This window comes from Armigeres subalbatus, chromosome 2 (assembly GCF_024139115.2).
Source record: "Armigeres subalbatus isolate Guangzhou_Male chromosome 2, GZ_Asu_2, whole genome shotgun sequence".
In the NCBI taxonomy this organism is placed as follows: Eukaryota; Metazoa; Arthropoda; class Insecta; order Diptera; family Culicidae; genus Armigeres; species Armigeres subalbatus.
This window is the reverse complement of record NC_085140.1, coordinates 283207629-283230816: the sequence shown is the minus strand read 5'-3', so window position 1 is coordinate 283230816 and position 23188 is coordinate 283207629. Positions and strand designations below refer to the sequence as shown.

At 39.9% G+C, this 23188-nt stretch overlaps 1 protein-coding gene across 2 annotated transcripts in view; it reads right to left on the bottom strand.

Moving 5' to 3' along the window:
- Positions 1-23188, bottom strand: part of LOC134212331 (myosin-I heavy chain) — a 376227-nt gene that overhangs the window by 318730 nt on the left and 34309 nt on the right. The window lies entirely within an intron of this gene.

Sequence of the window (23188 nt, the reverse complement as noted above, 5' to 3'; positions counted from 1 at the left end):
AAGCGCGCCATTAGCGAAGTTAGGTTTAACGTACGGATTGCGAGAAAAATCCAACTTCGCTTGTCCCGTATTCCGGTTTTTAACTTAATCGAGTATAAAGAGGAACGCTTAGATTATAAACTTCATTGTACAGACCCCATGTTTCTAATATGTATAACATGATAATTACAAATGTTTATTAGTCGTCAAATCATTCTTAATATATTTCAATTTTCTGGTTAACGTTTCACAATTATTAAGACTAGTCTCATTCTACGAAATAACTTTGATTAAAATTAAAAGATAGGTACCTTTCCATTGAATAGATAGATGACTTATTTGTCATATTGAGAAGAATATCGATGGTGGTATTTTTTTAAAGCTCAAGACAAAAATAGTCGATGAAAAGAGCGTTCTAAATTATTTACCACCGTCAGTCCAAGGCCCTTTCATTAGGCATTATTTTCCAATGCAAAACGTAAACAAACGAGCATAAATTCCATACAAAAAGATGGCTGAGTTGGGGATATTGACAAGTCAGAACACTCTCCAATAAATAAACCTGCGTCGGTCTATAGTCTGTCTCTTCCTGTCCTTCGAAAAATTGTGATTGTGGTAAGGCAGCATTTCGAAGCACCACAAACACTCAATCAAATAATACGGTTTGATGCCAATTTTTGTCCCCCTTAATTTAACGCATTGTCACTTTAAGTTTAATTTAAGTTTATTTTGATATTATTATTATAACTTTATTTTTGTGAATTTTGATACAGTGATCAGTTCTTCACTTAATTCGATAAATGGGATCCCTTTTATACGCGTTTTTTTCGTAATATTTAACTTCAATCACACGGTGCACAGGTTGAAGAATTGATCACGCGACGCCTCTGCTCGGAAGCCTTCTTTCAATAGCCTCGGAAGCCTCCTTTCAATAGGCTCGGAAACCTCCTTTCAAAAGGCTCGGAAGCCTTTTTTCAATAGGCTCGGAAGCCTTCTTTCAATAGCCTCGGAAGCCTCCTTTCAATAGGCTCGGAAGCCTCCTATCAAAAGGCTCGGAAGCCTCCTCTCAAGAAGCTCAGAAGTCTCCTCTCAAGAAGCTCAGAAGTCTCCTCTCAAGAGACTCGGTAGGAGAGCCTCCTGTCAAAAGGCTCGGAAGCCTCCTTTCAAGAGGCTCGGAAGCCTCCTCTTAAGAGACTCGGTAGGAGAGCCTCCTGTCAAAAGACTCGGTAGGAGAGCCTCCTGTTAAGAGGCTCGGAACCCTCCTTTTAAGAGGCTCGGAAGCCTTCTCTCAAGATGCTTGAAAGCTTCCTCTCCTCTCTGAGCCTCTTCAAAGCAGGCTTCCAAGCCTCTTATAAGAAGAATCTCGAGTCTCTAGAAGGAACACTTTGAAGCTTGCCTTCGAGAGACCTGAAATTCTTCTTCTAAGAGGCATGGAAGAGTGTCTTCAAGAGGCTCTGAAATGTCCTTCCTTCATGCCTAGCTTTAGAAACTCGGAAGTCTCCCTTCTAGAGGCTCAAAAACGTCCAAAAGTCACTAAAATCCTACAGCTTTTTTTTTTTTTTTTTCCTTGTCGGGTATATTTTATTACTGCGACCATTTTTTTGATCTATTGTAATATATTCCCCTTTTTTTCTAGCTATGTCACAATGGCGTATCGCTATTGGGAGTGATCGCCATTGTTTGACTAATAGCTTCTCCCCAACACGGCTCAGCTTCTCGAATGAAATGCACCACCGAATTGGGATTTGTTCTACCAAGCTCAAGTGGTTCTATAAGCCCCTCGGTGAAGAACTTTTGTCTTATTCGAAAACTTGCCGGACGACGGCATAACAGATGCTCCGAGTCTTCTTTTTTATGTCGCAGAAGCGACATAGATCATTCTGAAGTTTCCTATAAGCTTCAAATGATATCGACTCGGACAATGACCTGTAATGAGACCCGTATAAGTGCTTAGGTCTCTTTTAGATAATTCTAGGATGTTGCGAGTCATGGAAACATTCGGAGTGATAAAACGTTTCGATTGCCTGGCATTAGTTGCGTTCCTAAAATTGGTTTCTATTTTCATAGATTCCCATACCTTCAGCTCCATACGAAGAGAAGAAGTTGGTAAGCTGCAAAAAGGTTCCGGTCCTGTAAACCGACTTGATGATCCGAGTCTCGCCAGCATATCGGCTTTTTCGTTACCATCTATTCCACAGTGTCCTGGAACCCAATATAGATTAACTTGGTTCCGACAAGACAATTTTTGGAGGGACTGAATGCATTCCCAAACTTGTTTTGAAGTGCATGTTGCCGACTTCAGAGCATTCAAAGCTGCTTGGCTGTCGGACATTATGCATATATTTGAGTGTCTGTAGTTCCTACGCAAACATATTACAGAACACTCTAGAATTGCGTGAACTTCCGCTTGGAATACGGATGGCCAACTTCCCATGGGAATCGATATGTCTATCCCAGGGCCAGTAACTCCTGCTCCCACATGGTTGTTCAATTTTGAACCGTCAGTATAAAACGTAATTGATCCTGAACGAAGTGTTGGTCCTCCATTCAACCATGTATTGCGCCCAGGATCAATTACTTTGAATAGTCTATTGAAATTGTACTTTTTCTCCATCCAGTCTTCATTGCTTATTACTAGGGAGTTTATACTGAAGTTTTTTAGAATGCTAAGATGACCCTTAAGGTCACCTTCTAAGAGGTTTTCGGATCTTCTGATCCTCAAGGCAATCTTTTCAGCTTCTAATTGTACAATTTGATGCGGGGAAGCATGTACAGTAAAGCATTTAGTGCACTCGATGGTGTACTGCTCATTGCACCTGTAATTGAGATAGTCGCTAATCGTTGAAGTTTTTCGAGCTTCATCTGAGCACTCTTCTCTTTCGTCTTTGGCCACCAGACCAACGAACCATAGGTAATTCTTGGTTTTACTATAGCTGAATATACCCAATGGATAATTTTCGGCTTAAGTCCCCATTTCCTATTAAAAGTTCGTTTACTAATCCATAGAGCATTTGTCGCTTTATTAATGGCGTGTTCTAAATGCATGTTCCAGTTAAGTTTGCTATCAAGAACTACGCCAAGGAATTTGACTGTATTTGAAAGTTCCAATCGTGTACCTTTCAATATCATGTTGTTTAGTGAGAATTTCCTCCTACGCGTGAAGGGCACAATAGTGGTTTTGGACGGATTTACACTCAATCCTTCTCTATCGCACCATGTGGAGACATAGTTTAAAGCAGTTTGCATTCTGTTGGCGATAATGTCATTGTATTTGCCTCGTACTATTATGACAATATCGTCAGCGAAACCAATTACTTCGAAGCCCTGGGCTATAAGGTATTTGAGAAGATCATCTACTATTAAAGACCACAATAAAGGTGATAATACGCCTCCTTGTGGGCACCCTTTGATTGCTCTAACACTAATGTGAGAGTTTCCAAGGTTAGCTGATATTTCTCTTTTTGTTAACATTTCTTTAATCCAATCTACAATGCATTTATCGAAGCCACGATTTGACATTGCCTTTTTTATGGAATTATGAGAAGTGTTGTCAAAAGCTCCCTCTATATCTAAGAAAGCAGCAAGGGAAATTTCTTTTGCTTCAAAAGATTTTTCTAATTTTGTAACAACTGCATGTAATGCGGTTACTGATGACTTACCTTCCTGATAAGCGAATTGGTGTTTGCTTAACGGTAGTTGGGTTAAATATGATGACTTGATATGTTCATCTATTATTTTTTCCATTGTTTTCAGTAGAACGGAGGACAAGCTTATAGGCCTAAAGGATTTTGGTGAGGTTTTATCCTTTTTATTTGCCTTGGGGATAAATGTCACCCGTACTTGTCGCCAAACTGATGGAATGTAGCTCAACGATAAACTTGCTTGAAACAGCTTTGTGAGGATAGGTATTAAAATTGCCTTACCTTTTTGCAGTAGTACAGGAAAAATTCCATCACTACCCGGTGATTTGAAAGGTTCAAAGGAATCTATTGCCCATTCAACCTTTCTTTCAGTAAAAATTTGTGTGGCCAGAATACGTGCATCGTTCCTGGATCTTTCTAGCTCAGTCATTTCGTTCACTGTTCCATGAATCTGATGGCTGATTTCAATGATTTCAGTTCCTATTGCATTCGCATTTAGGTCTTTATTTGAACAAATAATAGAACCCGGAAAATGAATGTTCATCATCAATTCTAACGTTTCACTCACAGATGTAGTGAATAAGCCGTTTTCTTGTTTTATAAGTACCGAGTCCATTGGAATGATCCTTGGATAGGATTTATTGCAACCTGGCAGCTGCTGGAGTATTTTCTATGTTTTCACATATATGCATCCAATGTATCCTTTTAGATCGCCTAATCTGTCGGTTGTAATCGGTGAGGGATTGTTTGTATTGTTCCCAATGTTGTGTACGCTTAGCCCGGTAGAATAGTTTTCGGGTTCTTTTGCGCAGTTTTTGTAGTTTGTTGTTCCACCATGGTACGTCTCTATTTGTAGAGCGTAACTTGAGGGTACAACTTTCATAAAAAGAGTTTTGGATTAGCCTAGAAAGCTGGTTTGAGCTTTTCTCAAGTTCATCCCAGGAGTTTAAGTTAGACGCAAACAAATATTTTTTCGGCATCTAACTTAGAATTATATAGCTCCCAATCAGTTTTTCTGGGATCTTTGATATATTGTGTGAGTTGTTTTCCAGCCTCATACTCAAAAATGATATGTTTATGATCTGACAAGGATTCTTCACTTGAAACATGCCAGTTATTTATATTGTCCGAAATGAATGGACTACACAGCGTTAAGTCAAGAACTTCCTGCCTTACTGCGTTCATGAATGTTGGAGCATCTCCTCTATTACATATATCTATTTCATTTTTAGAAATGTAATCCAAAAGGTACTCACCTCTGTTGTTGATGTCCGTGCTGGCCCATACGGTATGATGAGCATTGGCATCACAGCCAATTATGAACGACTTGTTTTTTTTTTTTACAATAAGAAACGAAAGGGGCCGTCCAGAAACCACGTGGTCATATATGGGGGAGGGGGGTTTGGAAAATGACCACGATAAGCCACATGGGGAGGGGGTGTTGCTCTCGAACCACCTGGTTTTTTGTTAACACGAAAGACTTTTGGTTAATAACAATAACGGTGTAAAAATACAAATCATTGAAATTTAATTATTTAATCATTAAACGCAAAGCGCATCTAAGAGCCGATGCCCACGTAGCGTCTTTTCAACTCAGCGTTAAAAAGACGTAGGTGTGCATCGAGAAAAATCGATAACGCAGCGTCGGTCGCAACGCCGATGCATATTTGCATTATTTGACCATCTTAGCCTAAGATCCTATATCCATACAAAAATAAACGAAAAAACAGGTTGCGATTCAGTCTCAATTTCCACAAAAAAAATGGAAAGGAAAAATGGAAAAATATTTTAAAAAATTCCGCCGCAGATGGTTTTTGACATCACGCCGCCGACACTTTTGCATCAGCGGACTGCAGCTACAATTTCGAAAAATGTTCCATGTTTTTTAAATAATCCAAGAAAAAATCTTAAGAAGAAAAAAATGAAAAGAATTTCTTGTGGATATTCAGGAAAAATCAAGTAAAGAAATTTCCTGTAAAAACTTTGACATTACTTCATACAATTCTGATAAAGTGCTGGCATTCAGAGATTTTTTTGAACAATTCTCTCTGAAAAAATTTGCTTGGAAATTTTGCTACAAATTGATAATGAAAAAAAAAAACAAAACATCTCCAGTGTAAATTGCAAAAAAATTTCCCTAAAACTCCGAAAAAAAATTCTTGTGAATTCTGTCTGAAAACTAAAAACAGTCCCGTGTGAAATACATATAATTTTCGGTGGAAAAACATTTAATGAGTTTCTTCGACAAGTTCTTCATTTACAAAAGAAGTTTTTCGAACATTTTAAGGAGTGCACTTCAAAATGTTCAGTCTAACTGGTAGCCTTGCGAGCAAAGGCGTAGGATTGCCAATCCGGAGATGACGAGTTCGATTCTCGTTTTTGTCTAGGATGTTTTCGGGTGGGAAACATTCTCGACACCCCAGGTATAGTGTATCCATCGTACTTGCTACACAAAATATATAATCGTGCAATGGCTGGCATATAAAAGCTTTCAATTTATAACTGAGGAAATGCTAATAAAATATACTAAGTTGAAAAGCAGACCAACTTCCAGTTGGAATATGGAGCCAATGCCACATGAAACACTTTGATATTTCCGTTGATTTTTTTTTCAATTTTGGAATTTTGAAATGAAATTTTTTCGGAATACTTTTTACGCTCTTTGTGAATTCTATCACATTTTTTTAAGTTTTCCAAGTATTTTTTTATTCGAGGCATTATTTAGAATTTCCACGGAAGTGTCTATGGATTAACTTCAAAAAATTCTTTGGATTTTCAAAGAATAAATCTTTAGAATTCTCAAGGTTCATGTTTTTTTGAATTTGAACCAGAAATCATTTCAAAATTTCATCGGGAATTCATTCTTCTTCGGGATGTCATTTTGATTTCTTTGTAGGTTCAGCTAATTGCTTTAAATCTTTACCATGCAAAGATGCACAGGAAATGATTTAGAAAGTTTAAGGAATTTTTACATCAGAAAATCTTAAAACGAAAACACATTCCAACGAAAAAACGAAAAAACATTCCATTGGAAATTTAGAAGAATTTCCTTTGAAGATTCATTAAAGTTGCCGAGGAATTTGAAAAAAATCTTTAGAGATTCTATAAAAAAGAGAGCTGGATTTTTTTTCTTATTTATACTGGAAATTCTTCGGAATTTGATGTTTATTGGAATTTTCAGCGTAAATATGCATTTCGGATCCTTCTACGGATTCTTCTAGTTCTTCAAAATTTCTACCAAACATTTTTCGGAACTCTTCCACAGAATTTCGGAAAAAAATGTCGTTGAAATTCTAAAGATTTTCCGGGGAGACTCCGAAGAATTTCTTATCAATATTCCGAAGGGCTTCCCTTGCAACTCCAGAATAATTATTCTTGAAAATTAAGAAGATCTTGTAATTTAAAATTAATCCAAGCAATAAATGTAGGCAATAATTTAGGCTTAAGAAACCTAGTTTGGATAATTGATCGAAAAAATTAATAATGCACCTAAATGTTCTAAATGCACAAAATTCTAGTAGTGCGCATGAAAAAGGTTATGACATAGAGAAGCTTGCATTTAAAAAATCAACATGAAATTCTAAATAGAATGCTTTTTAAATTCATAAAAGGGTCTTAGAACTAAGGAGATTTCTGCTATATGAAAAAAGTGGCAGTGTTCCAGATAAAAACTCTCCAATTCCTAAGACAATCCAGGTTAAAAAATAGTGTTATAATAACGATTGAATTTTTTTTTTTTAATCTTTATTAAGGTGTTTTTTTAACGATTGAAATTAAATTCCAAAACAACCCTCAAGTAATGATGGGTCATATATGCCCAGCGTTTTAAATTGTCTATAAAATCACAAAAGAGAGCTAGGCCACCATTTTCTTCAGAAAAATTGGTCATCTAGATATTGGCTTTACAGAAAAAATATGGGAGCTCAAATTTGACTGACCTTAAAATTTCAGATATCCCAAACTTAAATAAAGCTTAAATGTTTGAATCATTCTGAACAGATGGGTGGTCAGATAAGATGGGTCATCCTGAACGTTAAGCCAATGATTAATATTCAGGAATACAAGATGCTCAAGGTACTTCAAAATGCTCTCAAGTTCAGCCCACGAATCTACCAGATCAATCAAGACATTTGCAATGTTCTCATCATCGGTATATACCCAATCCGATGAAATAAGCATATGATCCTAATTTCCAATAACATGAGATCCAAGAGACAAGGTACCCAAAATTATCTTGAGTCAACATCAAGTTGCACAATGACTATGAGGTTTGTTCGCAAACTGTTTTTGTAGGGCCTTAGAAGCACTGGGATCACGGACTTGAATGATCAAGTAGTTCAAACATTACGACTTCCAGGACGTTTTGTATAACCTAAAAGGTCTGTCTACTACTGTATAAAAATAAAAAGTCATATCAACCCAATGAGTGGGATATTATATCATACATTATTCATAAATTAGTTATTTGGATAAATCGAATGATCCGAACTCTAAAATAATAATTGGTCTATAATACATTCATTTCTCTATGAGTCGCTTATGAAAGGACCATTGACTGAAGCATATTCGAGATGTGGAATAGAAGGTCCTTGGAAAATTATTCCAAAGAACCATCAGAGTGACCGATAAAATATTTTTAGTATGGCATATGGCTTCCACGAGTCGATATCAAAATAAAATTTCAGTGAAGAATTAGAAATTTTGAGAGATGAGCCAGCTCTGGATTAAAAATCTCTTTAGTAGAGAAAAAAATAGAAATTTTCCATAATAAAATAGGAAATTGCCAATACACACACGCCAAATGACCACGATAAGCCACATGGGGGGAGGGGGGGTTGAAAATCTTCAAAAATGTGACCACGTGGTTTCTGGATGGTCCCAAAGCTGCTACTTCTGGTGGAGGTACATCGCCCACGTCGCCGGGAAAGTATGCTGAAGCAACATATATTACCGTTGTCCCATGGGCTGTTGGCACCTCCATCATGACCGCAGCAATATCTCTTTTGATGAATTCTGTAATTGGAATTATGTTTATTCTTCCGTTCACTAAAATGGCAGCTCTTGGTGCAAGTTGCCCTTCATAGTAAATTAGCTTACTGAAATTTGTAGTTATTCCAAGTATCCTACTATTTATTGCCCATGGCTCCTGGATGAATGCGACATCCAGTTTGCTCTCCGTGAACCTTTTGCAAAGTACGGCTGAGTGCCAGAATTTCTTCATTCTTATCTTCTGTACTCCACGGAAAAAAGCCGATCAATATTTCAGGTTGCGGGATATTTTTTTCATCCACCGCTGTGAGTTCAGCCCCAGGCCAGGGAGTTATTGTAGAAACTATGCTCTTCAGCCAGTCTGCTGTTTCTTTGTTTTTGCAGACTATTACTAAATAGCCAGATTTGAACACGCAGTCACCAAATTTTGGTTTCAGTTGTTCCTTCCTGTTGCCCTACTACTTTCGCCAGAATGGCTTTTTGGGTAGTTTTCAACTGTTCGGTTGTGAGCTCTGTTTCAGGGTATCCCGTCGAGAGTATCCCTAGCTTCACATAATTCGCAACATCTCTATATGACGGCTTGACTTTACCCTCGGAATTTCTTGTAGGTGCCGAGTGTCCTGTCTAAGCCGTGTCGATTCTATGTTGCACTGAGCTGGTCTTGGCTCATCCTATAGCTTGATGTATAAACTAAATTTGAATGGAAAAGTTTCACGGAATAATAAAAATTTCAGACAAATTTTTGGAGAGCTAATATCTCGTAAGTTTTCAGGTCCATTTTTCATATATCTCATGAGTTATGCTTATTTTGCTTCACAGCGAATTTTCCTTCACATATGATTTTTCACAACATTGTAAATTAATGTGCAAGTCGGGTGGTTTAATCCTCGGAATATAGGCAACTAACTTGGATTGAACTATAATACGAATGTTATTTAATATAGCATCAACTGGTAATTAACCCCAACTAGCCCTATACCAGATAGTACACAATGCCTATGCCTGCTTGACGTCGAAAGCACGGTGAAAATGGGGTTCTCTCAGAAAAAGGTAATTCAACGTTCAGACCACGGACGGAATAACATTGAAATCAAATCAACGACATGAGAAATATTATCAAGATAGTGAATTAAATTTAATTTGAATATAGTAAAACATTAAGCTGCCTTAACATAGGCAGAAGTACGGCAGATGGTACGATATTCAACGTTTCGGAAGTACGGCTGAATAGTCGATAAAGTCGCCAATTGATAGCTAACGATCGCTCGAATATCCCCATAATGCTAGGAGTTCTATGTATGTACGTACATGAATGGAACGCCAAACGAGTCAATTCAAATTAATAAAAATCCAATAAAAGATAATGAGTTCCACTGGTTGGCTTACGCATTTTGCACACTCAGCTGTGAACCGATCACATTTGTCTTGTTTGTTTACATTTGATGTAGCTACATGGCGACGCCGCAGTCAGGGGATAATTTATGGCCCTGAATGTGGGTAACAAGACCACTGACTGACTGGACTGCTGGGCCCTAGCGGTTTATTGCGGATTTTGCGGCAGCAATGAGCAGCTTCAGAGAACTAGAAACACCAACACCATACGATTGTGGAAATAAATGACATTCTGCATGGCCATCGTTGGTGGCGAGAGAACCAGTTGTTGGCAACCGGTGAAGGAACTGGACTGCACCGTTTATATGGGTTCGAATACCCAGAAGCAATGACGCTAAATTTCACGCGCCAGCAGCAATCCGAAGATAATTGACATAAGTTTTGCCACTGGACTATCATCGTCAGCGAATTCCATATGGATGCTTCATTCGGCCTTCAAAAACGAATGACCTTTTAGCGCGAAACGTACCCGTACGTTTCCAGGGATGCCAGATAAGATGAAATAAGTTAGTTTTATTCTTGAGGAAAATAGCCCTAGTTGCAAAATGATGATTGATTTCATTCTGCCAGCAACTCATATATTACCAAATTTCGTTGAATATATGTAACAGATAGCATTTTACAATCTGTGTTTTGCTTGAGAAGAACACAATGGTTCGCAAATACCAGTAACAAAATTCGAAATGAGACAGACAAGACCGCACGGTTAAGGAGCGCGGCACGTCTTACCGCACGGCAAGATTAGCTATGGATAAAAACAAACTAATAGCTCGAGATAGTGGTTAGTTCTAATCAACAGCAAAACCTGATATTTTCACGGCAAATTTCAGATACATATTGTTAATTTTTCCTTTAGTATTTATCTAAAACAAGTTCTTATAATGTTATTAAGATCACGGTCTGTTCGGGATGTCGCTCAGGTTGCCATGCTTTTATTTTGATCGAGACGTCAAAGATTAGCAATTATCAAATTATCTTGCATTATAAAACTAACAGATTTTTACTCGAATTACTTATACATTAGTTTCAATCATAATGGGAAACCTTTGTATAAATCACCTGGCATTCCTGCGTACATTCAAAGCAAAATGAGTTTCGGTTTCTGTGGTTCATTGTACCGGGTGGAAAGGAACGGATGTATTCGGTTCGGCCGGTAGCCCATTCTGATGTTGTAAAATTTAGCTCTTTTCCTAGCTTTTTGTTGTTTACTCATGCCGAAACATCCGTAGCCAATCTGGTAATCTCTTCATCGATTTCGATTTCATAACCAACCATTCCCGATGGTGTGCTACCATGCCGAATAGTTAATACAAGAAAGCTAAGCATCCGAACCTGAGATTGTTCATGGTCGGTGCTGAACCCATCTAAAAGAGAAACGACAAATTCGGCGTGTAGAGCAGGATTACAGAAGAACTATATGTGCTGGACGTGCCCGGGGTCAAAGGAACGCATCGGATAGAAAGATGAAAAGAAATCAATTTCTATCGATGGCGTTAATGGCTTCCGGTGAGTGCATACTCCGAACGGTTGGTTGCTTTGGCGTCATTGCCGCAGGGTCTGGTAAGGGTACAATTATATTTGCTTTTATAAACATTAGCGCACAAGTAAGCTGTCCGAATGATTGAGCAGTATTATGAGGGGGAATGTTTACCTGCTTCTGGTGAACGTTGACTCGTAGAGGCTACCAATGACACCGAAACTAGCAACCGCTTCATTCTTCAACAGAGCGCAAAGTATAAAATAGAGAACCTATATTTTCGTCAAATGCCAACAATATTCAACGATTACCCATTCACTCGCTGGTTGTATTCGACGTGCAGCCCTATTGGTATTAGAAATTATTGATAATTGAGTTCTGTGGTGATAATCAAACTTCCAGCTAGAGAAAATTATTAGTGAAAATGCTGATAAATGTTTATAAACTGGCTAGTATGAAATTATTATGAACCTCGATGAGACTATTCGGCATATTTTTTTTTTTTTGAGTTGCTAGTTTACCGAAATTTTGGCAAAATTGTTACCAATATCGTCGAAATCATCACCTAGATTTCAACGGTAAACGCGTACAAATGGTGAAACGCTGGACTGTCCGAGACGTCTGATGGTCACTTTAGTTTGGATACCAAAAATGGAGGCTATAGGATTGTGCATTTGAATTAATTACGATTGGACTGCCGTAAGAGGACGTAAACAAATTTTAAGGTTTTCTTTTACAAAATTTCATATAAATATAAATTGACTTCACGCCACCCTGAATCGCCACCAAATTGCTTGAAATGCTCCAAGGTTTACTAAAGATGCTTTTAGGCAAACGGAAGTTGTAATTTTTAAACATTTTTTTAACTGCAGATAAACAACCCTACAGGGAAGTAAGAGGTGTTTAGGGTGATCGCGATGTGGAGTATATGCAGGCTATCTATTTCTTTCTTTGCTAGTCGGACATCAAAGTTTAATACTTCTATTTTTTGATTTTTTTTTCGTGTCTCTCTTATTGTTCCGTGTACCATGAAGCTCTGGCCATCCGAAAGATGCTCCTTGACGAACCATAACTCGAGCACGACGCACCGCTACACTTGATGACGTCAAATACCCGGATGAGCAGTTGAAATACCCCCAAACCTAAGACAACCACCTCAAAGCTAAAACTATTTTTTAACCGAACAGTGCCGGTCGAAAGAATTTGCATAGTAAATCCACATTTCATTGCAAAGGTTCACCAAAAATTCTTTAAGAATTTTTGTACGTGAAATAGCGCAATGGAAGGAGAAAACCAAGATGCGATCGTGTCCAATTGCAAATCGTGTAATCGATCGGACACAGCGGAGGCCCGAATGGTTGCCGTGATAAGTGTCATTGTCAGTGTCATATGCGCGGGCGTATGGCGAGAACAGAGAAAACTTCTAATTTTGCGGAGCAAAGAAGAAGAAGAAGACTGAGTGTCGGAAACTTCAAATGACATGCACTGTGCGAAAAGTGTTGATATTCCTTGATATCAAGAATATTCGAGAAGTCTAAAATGTTTCAAAATGGCATAAATACGTTCCGAAATGCCTTGGAAGTACCATAAAACTTATTTAAAATATATGGCGGCATGTAACACTCGTTTAAAGTTACATATTTTATTTGATTTCAATAATCAACATTCACTCCGAAAAAAATCCACCAACTCTATTTTTTTGTCTTTATTAAGGATACTTTCAGCCCGAGGCTGGCTCGTCTCCGAACAACTCTATATTCCGTGCATCAAGTGATTTGACGTTTGCGGAACAACTTTCCGACATCCAACGGTCGACCGTCGGACCCTCGTTTGAATTTTTCTATCTTCTCGCAATAGATGAGACGGTAAAAGATCGGAAGTACATTTGCAAGGAATGCGATACAAAGGTGAGTGACGATAAGATGAAAGCCGAGAACTGACAATCGTTCGGCCAAATCCGGTGGTAAAACTTCGAAGAAAGGGAAAATTCCATCGGCACCCGCTAGTCAAACTACCAATATGCAAGCGGCTGTGCTAGAAGCACAAATGAAGGTGATCGAAGAAGAGAAGGCAATGAAGGAGCGGTAGTTAAAAGAACAGGAAAAGCTACATAAGCGTGAGCTGGAGGCAGCGTCAGCGTCAAATCTGAGATAAAAGGCAGCTAATGGAGGAAGAACGAAGATTACGCCAGCGAAAGCTAGACGACCAAAGATCGTTACTTGCAAAACAGCAAATGATACGACGCGAATTGATAGAAAAGAAGAACGAGCTTTTAAAAATGATGTCGGAGAGCGGTAGCGTGGTGGATTCGGTTCCAGATTTACAGGAAAAAGTCAAGACCTGACCTGAAGGATCAGAAAACGTATAAAGGCCTTCAATTTACCGCTACCCAAGACCCGTTAGCATATCAAGGGACCACCTCACTGCCAAATAATCCGGTAGTTACATCACCAGTTCACCGTTCAAGAATGGAAAATCTGTCTCTCAGATTGCCGCAGGCACGTTCAGAAATCGTTGTGCAGCTTTCCATAAGTACATGGCAAAGTCGCAGCCAGTCTTCCAACAACATCAGCAGATGTACCAAATTGCATCGCATGGGCAAATTGTACAGGAGCGTAGGCAAAGTCAGACGTTGCCACAATATCAGGTGTGTCCGCCGTCATCTGGATAGTGGATTCGTCAATCACAGCAGTATGAACACTGTGTCCAACTAGACCCTATGCATTTGATGCCCTCATGTAGCACACAATCATTCCATCAATACGCAGTAGTTCCTTTGCTTCAGAACCCAACACAACTTCCACCAATCCTTGGTCCTCCAAATACATCGAGGAAGCAGTTAGACGGTTACCGAGGACGCAACAACCAAGAGGACGCGTACCTTGCCGTTACAGGCGATCACAGCTGATCGTGCCGTTGCACTCCAAACACAGCACATTGCAGCACGACAGGTAGTTGGGAAGCAGCTTCCTGGATTCGATGGGAATCCAATTGACTGGCCGATGTTCATTAGTAGTTATTAACAATCAACGGCTACCTGCGGGTACACAAACGCTGAAAGTCTTATCCGTCTTCAGCAGTGTTTGGCTGTACATTAGACTGGCCCAGGATACAAAAAGTCGTCCGATTCTACGGGGCACCCCCCAGGATTTTTCCTTTGGGTGAGAAAATCATTCTCTGAAAATTTCAGCCTGATCGGTTATTGCATATGCTGGCGCAATTGATTTGAAGTTAATAAAATGGAAATACATGGGAAAATACACCTCTGTTACTGTTTCGTACAGGTAATTGGATGGAAGAGCCCGATTGAGCCCAGATTTGCAGGAAATGAAGTTAACATGTCAATGAACAATTCGACATAAAATTCTACTATGATTAGATAAACTTTAAATTCTCGCGATAAGTTTCATAGGGGCGTAACTGTATTGATCGATTTCTCTTCGTCGAAGTTTTCTTTTTATTATTGTACCGAGTTGCGCTAGTTTGTCGATTATTTAATGGTTTGGTGTGATAAAGGATGATTGTATATTGCACCAGAATCAAAAATCAAGGTTGTAGCTTTTGAAACATATGAGTTATTAACAAAATACAAAATCGATTAATAGAAATCGATCAATACAGTTACGCCCCTATGAAACTAAGCGCGAGAATTAGTTTTTAGCTGATTAATTTGGAGTTTGGTTGATCTCTTTGAAAATCATTAACTGCCATGAAAACATACGCATGCAATCAAAGGTGCCTGCGATGCGTGATTTCGCGCGCACTGAAACATAAGTAACTGCACGCGCGCCACAACACATATCGCAGCTACCTTCGATTACATGCGCTTGTTTTCAAGGCAATTAATGAATTTCAAAGTGATCAACCAAACTCCAAATTAATCAGCTAAAAACTAATTTAAAGTTTATTTAATCATAGTAGAATTTTATGTCGAATTGTTCATTGGCATGTTAACTTCATTTCCTGCAAATCTGGGCTCAATCGGGCTCTTCCATCCAATTTCCTGTACGAAATAGTAACAGAGGTGTATTTTCCCATGTATTTCGGCTGAAATCCCCATATTAACTTCAAATCAATTGCGCCAGCTTATGCAATAACCGATCAAGCTGAAATTTTCAGAAAATGATTTTCTTACCTAAAGGCAAAATCCTGAAGGGTGACCCGTAGAATACGATGATTTTTTTTTCCCATACCAGGCTGGGCCACTCTACTGTACATGCCAAAGAGTCTGTCAGCAGTAAACTATTGCTGCCGGAAAGTGTACCGCACGCCATCGAAACTCTCCGCATACGCTACGGTCGGCCAGAGCTTCTACAAAAATCTCTTTTAGAGAAAGTTCGGCGTACACCGGGACCAAGGCAAGATCGGTTGGATACCGTAATAGAATTTGGATTGTCAATTGGAAATGTTGTCGACCATCTTCGAGCTGCAAAACTAGAACAGCATCTATACAACCCGACGATGATGCAGGAGCTAATCGATAAGCTACCGGGCTTCATGAAAATGGAGCAGGCCTCATTCAAGGGAAACCACGCGTTGGTGAACATCGCACCATTCGGGTTATTTATAGAAAAGCAAGTCGTCGCAGCAAGTGAAGTCTGTTTCGATCTCCCTGCTCACGATAAAGCATATCGAAACGAGAAGCAGAGGCCAAGGGAGAATGCCAATATCCATGCCCACATACAGGAAGGAAATATAAGCAGTAAACTACCTTCAACTGGGCATCAACGAAAACCCGTTAAACAATGTAATATGAGTAGCCGGGAGAGCCACAGAGTAGCAAATTGGTCCTAGTTCAAAAAGATGAGCCTCGATGAGCGATGGAAGATTATACAGAAAAACCCAGATTAATCCACCTAGCGTTGGTGGTGCCTTTCTCGCATTTAGTTAAGACACCAACCTTATATGGTGTTTATATGGTCCAATGTACCATTTTCTTCATAACTTTTAAACGCAATGACCGATCGTTATAAAATTCAATAGCGATCAACAAGGCTTTGTCCCCTGTCGAATGAAACTTGTTGCGAGAAAATCGGTTAAGGATTTCTATACGAAAAGTTGTCTAAAGTTTTTTATAGCTTTTGTGCACACACATACACACACACATACACACACACATACACACATATATACACACGGACAGACAGACATGTGGTCAGCTCGTCGAGCTGAGTCGATTGGTATATAATACTATGGGCCTCAGAGGCTTCTATAAAAAGTTCGTTTTCGGAGTGAAATGATAGCCTTTCGGTACAACTTAGTTGTACGAGAAAGGCAAAAAGGTCTATGTAGAACCTGCCTGAGTAACCACGGGAAATGGCCATGTAAGTCTTGGCAAGGCTGTGCAGTGGAAGGATGTCGCTTGAAGCACCATACATTACTCCACTCTCCTACACCAACAGACTCCATCAACTGCTCATCCAACCTATCCTCTGTAAAACCACAAGCTCTTTTCCGTATACTGCAGGTGGTCCTTTATAATAAAGGAAGAAGCGTATCCGTATTTGCCTTTATCGATGAAGGGTCGGAAGTAACATTGTTAGACAGGAATGTCGCCAAGCACCTAGGTGTGTCAGCTCCCATTAAACCACTTACTCTTCAGTGGACGGGTAACATGAAACGGAGTGAGTGTAAGTCCCAAGAAATCAAGTTAGAAATATCAGTAAAGGAGATTCAGCACGATTCGAACTTCGTCAGGCATGAACTGTGAGCAGTTTAGTTCTGCCTAGCCAGCAGCTTAACTACAGAGAGTTGGCTCAACGATTTCCACATCTTAGAGGCCTTCCTATGGAAAACAACGATACGGTTCAACCTCAGCTTCTGATAGGTTTGGACAACTTGCGGCTTGGTGTGCCGCTGAAACTTCGTGCGGGCGGATCAAACGACCCCATAGCAGCCAAGTGTCGACTGGGGTGGACTGTTTATTGTGGTGCGAACAGTACCAGTAGTGTCCGAGATGTCGTCAACATTTATTCCGCAGCATCAGCAGATTCGGATCGTTCATTGAACGAACAGCTACGAGACTTCTTCGCAATAGACAACGATGGAATCCAGAATCAACATGAAGGCCTGGAGTCAGAGGATGACGAACGAGCTAGAATACTTCTAGAATAAACAACGCGGGTTGGTGAGAGATTTGAGACAGGTCAGTTATCCTATGGCTGTGCGTCATTTACTAGGCTTGGAGCGCAAGCTTGCAAAGGATACATCGACAGAAGATTGTGTACGTGACCAGATCTATGACTACGAGCGAAAAGATTACGCGCACAAGGCGACTCAAACTGAGTTGGACTCATGTGACCGCAGTCGTATGTGGTTTTTGCCCTTGGAAGTGTTCCAACATCCAAGAAAGCAGAAGATGCGCCTCATCTGGGACGCCAGGGCCACCGTGGATGGAGTGTCATTTAATTCGAAGTTGCTGAAAGGGCCCGATCTACTAACTTCTCTGGTAGCAGTTTTTAGTTCATTCCGTCAATTTCCTGTGTCCGTGTGATTAGGGAACAAGATCGTTCCTCTCAATTCTTCCTTTGGCGCGACAAGCAGGACGATATCCAAGTTTTCGTTAAGGACGTCGCCACGTTCGGATCCACGTGTTCGCCGGTCTCAGCCCAGTTTGTTAAGAACCTCAACGCAAAGCAATTCGCCGATCGATATCCAAGAGCCTACCAATCACAAATAAGGTTTGCTTATGAGATTTTGGTGAAATCATACGTACACGTATACTGAGTGTACGCGAAGGCTATATGTTAACTCCAAAAACTTTTATTATTCCACGCATGCTGCGACGCAGCAAAGCTGGAATAATGAAAATGTGACCTTGAAAATGCGAGTACTTTTGAATATGGGTTCCGTGAGGATTGTCCTTAAAATTTCTGGAAATTGAGGTAGACCTAAAAATTGATAAAACCTTCCCGCGTAGTTTTATATACCGATCGACTCAGTTAAACGCATTAAGGTGATGTTTGTGAGTTGGTGTGTGTATGTATGTGGGTCTGTGTGAGCGCGTATAAATCCTTGACCGATTTGCTCGCAGCAATTTGCATTCGATGCGGAATTATTTCCCTTCGAAAATTGGCCAGATCAGAATATGGGCTCAAAAGTTATGGCCAAAAGACTAATTTTAAACTGAAAAATCCCTTATACTCAGGGTTTGCAGAAATCGCTCTCAATAGATAACGAACAACGATAAAAGGGAAGCAAAAACCTTTTGAATGAAAACAAAACTATCGCACTTGTATACAAGTTGAAAAAACTAATTCAGATAGGCGACCCCCACTGATGGGGTTTGATAAAATGCTTTGTTCTCGCTCATTGCTGTTGAAATGCATCATCAGAACCGGTGCTCCCCGCAATTGGTGCTTATTAACCTTTCCGTCCCCAACGTCTGTTTTTAAGGGCTTTCAAAAATCTAAACTGCTGTAAAAATCACATTTCTTGACCTATTCTTTCGCAACAAGTTGCATTCCATCCGGATGGATCCCAACTTTCGATTTATGGTTTCGAGGCCATCCACAGTACGGTTCCAGAATTATTCCAGATTCCGTTGGGGTCAGTTGTCCCTGAAATAAGTGGCCATTTACAATTTTAAGTCAAAACCTCAAACTTCATGATTTCACAAAGCAATGATGGGAATGATGTTTTGGGGGCCCTGGCCCTGGCCCACTTGGACTCAATCTGGCCACATCGGTCACAATCCGGAGGACCTACGGAATGGCCATTTTCTAAATTGATTCAAAATAGGTCGTGCGACACCTCAAACTTCATGATTTTACAAAGCAATGATGGGAATGATACAAGGGCGTAGCCAGAGGGGGCAGGTTGGGGCAAAACAACTCGAAAAATTTCGGGCTCAAGAATTCTCCTTGAAATTCTTCTAGAAGCTCCCCTGGGAACTTCTAAATTCCTCCGGAAAGTTATCCACAAATTCCTCTGAAAATCGTTCGAAAATCTTTCTCATGTAATTGTAAAGTCTTCTTATCTAGAACTTCTCACTAAATTTGTTTTTTAGAAAATTCATGACGAAATTCCTTGAAGATTTCTTTTCTTCTCCAATTTTTCCTTCTAGACATTTCTTTGGCTATTCTTCCAGAAAAATCTCCGGCATTTCCTTCAGGAATACATTTGAGAGTTCCTTCAAGAATACAAACGGAATTTCCTCCCAAAATTCCGCTAGAAGTTTCTTCATAAATTTATGACGGAAATCCTCCAATTTCGCTCCATTATTTCACTTGTAAATCTATAAGAAATTCCTTCGGAAATTCTTCTAGGAACTTCTCCGGGCATTCCTCCAGGAACTCTTCCTTTAATTTCTCCAGGATAACTTTCAGGAGTTTTTCCGGGAATACCTCCATAAATTTAATAGCGAAATCATCTAGGATTTCATTCTGGAATTCTTTCCGCTATTACTATAGAATATCGTTCAAGAATTCATCTAAAAATTTCTTTAGAAATTTCTCCAGGAATTCGTCCATGCATTTCCTAGGAAATTCTTCCAGGTATTTTTCCGGGAATTGCTTCAGGAATTTCTCCCGAAATTTTTCCGCGGAATTGTCGTAAAATGCTTTCCGGACTTCAATAGAAATTTACTCCAGAATTTCATTCGGATATTAATTTGATAGTTCCTCCAAGATATTTTTCAAGAGTTCTTCCAGGAATTTCTTCAGAACTAACCTCCGGGAATTCATCCGGTAATTTCTTCAGCATTTCATCTAGGAATTTCTGCATTAATTCCTCCTGGCATTTTTCCGGAAATTCCTTCAGATATTTATCCAGAAATTCCTTCATGAACTTCTCCAAGAATTAGTTCAGGACTTCCTTGTGAGAATTCCACCGGAAGTTCTTGTGGGAGTTCTTCCGGGAGCTCCTCCAGGAGTTTTTCCAAGAGTTCCTCCGGAAATCCCACCAAGAAGGATATATGGCAAGAATTTCACGGGAAATGGGATTTCGGAAGTTCCTCTAGAAATTCAACTCCGGGTAATCCAACGACTGTTCCTCTGAAAATTCCTCCGGGAGTTCCAGCATTAGCTCCTCCGGGAATTCAGAATTTATCTACAAAATCCTCCAGAAGTTCCTCGGAGAATTTCTCTGGGAGTTCCTCCGGGAGATCTTTTAAGAATTCTTCCAGGAGTTCCTCCTGGAATTCTTACGGAAGTTCATTTGGGAGTTCATCCAAGAGTTCTTACGAGAATAGCAATTCTTCCATTAGTTCTTTAAGAAATTCCTCCAGAAATTCCACCGGAAGTTCCTCCGAAAATTCCTCTGATAATTTCTCCGGAAATTCCTCCGGGAGCTCCTCCGGAAATTACTCCAGAAGTTCCTTCTTAGAGGAACACTCGGAGGAACTGCCGTAGAAACTTCCGGAGAATGCTCCTGCCGGTGGATCTCCCGGAGGAATTCACGTAGTAACTGCCGAAAGAGCTCTCGTAAAAAATCCCGGAGGAATTTCAGGAGGAGCTCCTAGAAGAATTCCTAGAGGAACTCTCAGAGAAACTATTGGAAGAACTTTGGGAGGAATTTCCAGCTAAATTTCTGAAGAAGGCCTAAATGATTTCCTGGAAGAGCTACTGGTGGAACTCCCGGAGGAATTCCCGGATAAACACCCGGATGAATTGCCTGTGGAATTCCCGGAGGAACTCTCGGAGGAATTCTTGAAATAACTTCCGGAGGAATTTCTGAAAAAACTCCCGGGAGAATTTTCAAATGAACCCCCGAAGGAACTGCCAGTGAAACTATCAGAAGAATTCTCGGAAAAATTCTTGGATAATTCATCTTATAGACAAATCTCGTCTAGCTGAAACCTTTCTAGGGGTATGTAGCTGGATCATCATCATCATCAGAGGACCTCCCGGAGATTGCCTTGAGGAGCTCCCAGAGAAATTCTCGGTGGAGCTTCTGGAGGAATTTCTATATAAATTCCTGAAGAAGCCTAAATGAATTCCAGAAAGAAAGCTTGAATGAATTCCCGGAGGAAATTCTGGAGAAATTCCCGGAAGAATTTTCAGAGGAACCCCCGTAGGATCTGCCGATAGAACTACCGGAATAATTCTCGGAGAAAATCCTGCAGGAACTCTTTGAGGAACTGCCGGTGAAATTCCCGGAGGAACTCTAGAAAGAATTTTCGGAAACAAAAACTCCTGGAGGAACTCCCAGTAGAAATCTTGAAGTTTCCACCGGAATTCTTGCAGGATTTCTTTGGGAATTAATCTAGGAATTCCTCCGAAAATTCCATTGTTGATTTCATTTACGGTATAATTTCTGTATAAATTTTCGGTGAAGTTCCTGGGTCCCTGGATTGTGACCGATGTGGTCGGATTGAATCCAAGTGGGCCAGGAACCCTAAAAATATCATTCCCATCATTGCTTTGTGAAATCATGAAGTTTGAGGTGTCGCACGACCTATTTTGAATCAATTTAGAAAATTGCCGTTCCGTAGGTCCTCCGAATTGTGGCCGGAATGGATCCGAGTGGGCCAGGAACCCTAAAAATATCATTCCCATCATTGCTTTGTAAAATCTTGAAGTTTGAGGTGTCGCACGACCTATTCTGAATCAATTTAGAAAATGGCCATTCCGTAGGTCCCCGGATTGTGACCGATGTGGCCGGATTGAATCCGAGTGGGCCAGAAACCCTAAAAATATCATTCCCATCATTGCTTTGTGAAATCATGAAGTTTGAGGTGTCGCACAACATGTTTTGACTTAAAATTGTAAATGGCCACTAATTCCGGGGACAACTGACCCCAACGGAATCTGGAATAATTCTGGAACCGTACTGTGGATAGCCTCGAAACTAGTATAAATGGAAAATTGGGATCCATCCGGTTGGGATGCAACTTGTTGCGAAAGAATCGGAAATGCGGTTTTTACGGCTGTTTAGATTTTTGAAAGCCGTTTTTGAAAGACGTTGGGGACGGAAAGGGTGGGTAGTGGTGCAAGGCACAGTATACAAAATACGTTCAATGGCACATTTATTCACCGAACGCTAAAAAAAGAATCACAAACTCGAATTTCGCGAATGTTCTGCGTTCTACCTGAAACACGTCCGACCGCGCACCAATTAATATACTCACTCGACCGCATGAGTGGTTACTGGACAGAGACACGATAAAAAGAGAATGATTGATTTTCATTTCGACCGCACAAAAAAAAATCTAAACGCACGACCTATCTGCTAACTAAGCAGAAACACGATTAAACAGGCACTCATGACTACGGTCAATGCAAATTTCTACAATTATTCAAACAAACAGCCCAGGATAGAAAATCACCACGTGCATGGCCCTTAAGACATCATAACGCAGATTTAATGGAAGCTCTCCACTACTAAACAGGACAAAATAATGCTGATTAGTATAAATATGACACCACTGCGTCATAAATTATAATTTTCGATGTAAATTATTTGAAAGGTTATCCAAAAAATACTTTTTATCTCAACGATAAAATAGATACGCTAAATCCAAGCTCGTTTTGTAACGTCTTCTGCCGTAGCGGTCAACGTCTCAAACCATTCAGTATGGCGCAACTCGAAATCCTGTATAGAAATCAAATATGTACACATTTTAGAATCGACACTTTATTACTCCCCACTGGTTTTTATGGGGAATAAAATTTTTATTTTTCATATTTAACGCAACTAAATCTGGAGGTGGGTTCCACGCATGGATCGTACACCGAAAGAGAATGTCGTGGGTAGGTATACGTTCCTGCCT